The sequence below is a fragment of the Mastomys coucha genome, unplaced genomic scaffold, assembly GCF_008632895.1.
Source record: "Mastomys coucha isolate ucsf_1 unplaced genomic scaffold, UCSF_Mcou_1 pScaffold22, whole genome shotgun sequence".
NCBI classification, from domain to species: domain Eukaryota; kingdom Metazoa; phylum Chordata; class Mammalia; order Rodentia; family Muridae; genus Mastomys; species Mastomys coucha.
In genome coordinates, this window is record NW_022196905.1 from 57,249,383 (window position 1) to 57,253,836 (window position 4,454).

At 49.3% G+C, this 4,454-nt stretch overlaps 1 non-coding gene across 1 annotated transcript; it reads left to right on the top strand.

The window, feature by feature from the left end:
• Positions 1-541: 541 nt before the first annotated feature.
• LOC116071836 lies at positions 542-679 on the top strand. The gene has a single exon (XR_004111193.1). It is a non-coding gene; the product is annotated as a small nucleolar RNA SNORA17 (small nucleolar RNA).
• The last annotated feature ends 3,775 nt before the right edge of the window (positions 680-4,454 follow it).

The window sequence follows — 4,454 nt, forward strand, 5'->3', positions numbered from 1 at the left end:
CACAGTGACATTCTTCCTCTAACAAGGCTACACCTTCCAAGCAGGGCCTTCTCTCCGAATAGTGCCCCTCCCTATGTGCCAAGCATTCAAACACCGGAGTCTATGGGGGCCATTCCTATTCAAACCACCACAGGCACTGATGGCACCCTTTCATGGATTATCTTCTCAAGGATGTCTGTACAGAAAACAGTTTGGAAAAAGAGTAACATCACCCTCCAGGCAATGGCAGATTACTTCGATGTTTAAGATAATGGATGACTGCCTCCCTCTGCAGTGAAAGACAGGCTTACTGGGTCTGTTAGGATTTCCTAAGCTCGAGTTCCCCCGTGAAAAGTGAACCATTCATCTTAGACCTCAGCCATTCCAAGGCACACAGGAGACTCGAGAGCAAGAGTGATGAACCTGAACGGGAAGCACACCTGCGCGCTGGGCAGTGAGCAATAAAGTCCACTGCTCCCGGATTGCAAACTTATACACTATGAAAACCAGTGGGGCAGTTCTTCAGGAAGATCAGAATCCATCCACCTTCAGATCCAGCTACACTCCCCCTAGAGCCATTGCAGATATGGCTGCTATGTCACATGTGCATTAGTCGGTGGCAGAAAGGAGAGAGGCTATGCCTACAGAGGCTGTCCTGACCTGTAGACATACTCATCTGAATGATGAGTAACCTAATGTTCCCAGAAAAAAAAAAAAAAAGCCAGCCTGAGACCACCACCAGTCTGGTGCCAGATGGCCTGAACAGGGAGCTAGCCTGAGATGACCACCACTCCAGTGCCAGCCCTGGACAGGCTCCCAGGACAGGAAGCAAACCAGAGACCAAAGAACCCCACCTAGGACCCTGAGCCCCAAGACAGATAGCCATTTGGGTGGGCCAGTAGAGAAGTGAGAGAGAAGTGAGTGTGAAATGATCACCAGACCAGTTCCTGGGGGCACAGATAGGGAGCTTACCTGAAATAAATACCAGTCTGGTGCACCCCAGGCCTGGGGAGTGAGGGAGGGGGCAGACCATGCTCAAGATGACCCCTGCCCCTCACTCAAACGCCTGAGTTGGACATAGAACTCCTGAAATTACTCCAGACACTCATAGGCCCTGGGGGCCACTAACAGGATCAATCAAGTAAGTGGTGGAGAAATGGAAGAGAAAGAGAAACAGAAGGATGAAGGCACAATGAAGAGAGGCAGAGCTGGAGACTCCAGGGTAGTGAGGAGCAGCCTGATGTGAGTAGCAGGTGATGCCACAAGGGACCTTGGTGGGGTCCAGGCCTGTCCTGCCACAGGAGGTCACATCTGGGTCTGTGGCCCTGCAGCAGCAGGGGTTTGTTACCATCAAAGGTCAAGACTGCTGCCCAGGGACATGTTGATGTTGGAGGGCTGTGCGGAACTGGCCCCATCCCTCACCCAGGCATTGTGGGAAAGCTGGTCAAGAGCAGGATAGCAAGTCACAGTAATTGGAAGATCAAACCCCACACATTGTTGGAGTTGTGGGTTAGCTGACCCCAAGGATGTGTGAGCATGGGAGAGTTGGCCCTACCACTCATCTCCCTGTGGTAGCATGGATGAGAGAGAGGTACCCCTTTCCTCCTTGTCCCTCATCACCTGTGGCAGGGAGGAGACCTGGCCCTGGGGCCATAAGAGCAAAAGAGCTGGCCTTGCTCTTTACCAGCTGAGGCACTCAGAAGGTAGGCCCTGTACCTCACTTGGCCCTAGATGTGGGGATCATGAGTGTGGCAGAGCCAGCCCAGTTTCATGTCTGCTGTGTGGTATGTTGGCAAGGGAAAGATCACCTCTCCTCTCTTTTGCTCTTGCCACCAGAGGTGGGCTGGAGAGCTGGCCTTGGTGGGGTCACGAGTATAGGAGAGCTGTCCCTGCCCTTTGCATGCTGTCACACTCAGGGAAGCAGGACCTATGCCTCATCTGGGCAGCACAGAGAAACTGACCCTGATGGTGGGGGAGCTGGCCCTGAGGGTGTGAGTGTGGGAGAGCTGGTCCTTCCTCTTGTCTGCCATGTTGCAGTGTCCCTGGCCTCTTGCCACCTAGGGCAGGTGGGAGAGCTGGCACTGGGGTCATGAGACAGGAGAGTTAGTCCTGCTCCTTACCTACTGCTGCATTCGAAAGAGCAGGTCTCGTACCTTGCCTGGGCAGCTTGGTAGGGTTGGCCCTGCATGTGGAGTTGCTGGTGAGCCTGCCCCAAGGACATAAGCAAAGGAGATCTGGCTCTGCCTCGAGTCTGCTGGGCGGTGGTGCAGTCGAGGGAGAGACACCCTCCTCCTCTCCCTCATCCAGATGAGAAAGCTGGCCCCAGGGTCATGAGAGTGGAAGAACTGGCCATGCCTCTCACTGGCTACAGCATTCAGGAGAGCAAGCCTAGCATCTCACCTGTGCAGGCAGCAGTGTGGAACTGGCCCTGGTTGCAGGGGTTGCAGGTAAGCCAGCCCCAAGGGCATAAGAACATGAGAGCCAGCAGGCTGACCATCTCTGATTCCTCTCAGGCCGGGATCCAGGGCTTTCAAACTGGTCCATCCCAACATCTACCCCATCAATGGATTGCTGGAGTGCATGAAGGGGTCGGTTCTACAGACCCAAAACTACAGGATCTCCATGACTCAGGGCAACAACAGGATATTTGAGGAGTCCCAGTGAGGTTCCAGAATCTATAGAGTAGCAGAAGCCAGAGGCCCCATACCACACCAATGAGTCATTGCAGTGAACATCTGCAAGCAAAGAAGTGTGAACAAAAGGAAATGCTGTGGGACACTACAGCTTCCGCAGTGAGATTTTTTTTCTCTGTTGGGGGAAAGGTTTCATGAGTGAAGGGTGAGTATGAAGGAGGGGGAGATGAGTTGGGGTGCATGATGTGAAGTTCATAAAGAACTAATAAAAAGTTTGAAAAATCTTTTTTAAAAAAATCTAGCCATACCACTCTTGGGCATATACTCAAAGAACCCTTCATTCTATCACAGACATTTACTCAACCATGTTTGTTGCTGCTCTATTTATAATAGCCAAAAATTGTTAACAACTTAGCGGTTTCTCAACAGATGAATGGATTAAAAAAGAAAAATGTGGTTCAGGGCTGGAGAGATGGCTCAGCGGTTAAGAGCACTGACTATTCTTCCAGAGGTCCTGAGTTCAAGCCCCAACAACCACATGGTGGCTCACAACCATCCTTAATGAGATCTGATGCCCTCTTCTGGGGTATCTAAAGACAGCTACAGTGTACTTACATATAATAAATAAATAAACCTTTGGGCCAGAGTGGGTGGGGCTGGAGAGAGAACAAAAAGTGTCTGAAGATAGCTACAGTGTACTTACATATAATAAATGCATCTTTAAAAAAAATGTAGTTCATTTACACAATGGGCTATTACTCAGCTGTTTAAAAAATGATATTTGCAGGGAATAGATAGAAATAGGAGGTAGTTACCGACCCAGAAAGAATATGATATGTATTTACTTATATGTGGATGTTAGTTCTTAAGTCAGTAACAATCAAGTTATGATCCATAGAGCCACAGATGCGAGCATTAGAATAAGGTATTAAGGAAGAATAGATAGATCTTCCTAAGAATGGAAAATGGAATAGATAGTCATGGATGGATGGATGGATGGATGGATGGATGGATGGATGGATGGGTGGGTGGGCAGATGGATGGGTGGATGGATGGATGGGTAGATGGATGGATGGGTGGATGGGCAGGTGGATGGATGGATGGATGGATGGATGGATGGATGGATGGATGAGTGGATGGATAGGTGGATGGGGGAACACTGGAGCAGGAGAATCAAATGAGGAGACAAGAGGGGGAAAGAGGGAATGAATCTTAATACAGTAGAAGCTTTATAAAACATATACATATATGAAGGGGGCCTAAATGAAATCATCAAATACTGGGGAGTCAGAGCCCTAACTGAACATCTCTTGTTACTAACTAGATTACACCTAATTGAGTTGTTGGCCAAAGGGTTTTCATGGGAACCCCCAAACAACCCAAGCTGTTGCCAAGACTACAGGTTGCCCTCCACAATATCTATTCAACTCAACATGGAGATGTGGAGCTGGTGCCTCCGTAGAGTCTTCATGCCTGCACGCTAACACCTATGGTACAGGAAACTCCCCTGCATGCTCCCAAAAGAGAAACCTAAGCACCAACCCAGTCACAAACGCTTCCATCTACAATGAGGTCCTGCTTGCAAGATACACACACTAATGTAACGGTGGCGCAAAACTTGAGGGGTAAGCAGTAAATAACTGACCTGACTTAAGGCTCAACTTCACAAAATGGAACCCATACGTAATACTGCCTGGGTGACCAAGAACCTGATGATAGCCCAGAGACCTAGGGTAAAACCAAGCACTACTGGTCTAAACGAACAAACAAACAACAAAACCCTAACAGTAAAATGACTCCTAATCACATCCTGCTGTTCTCATAGACCAGCACTTTGCTCAG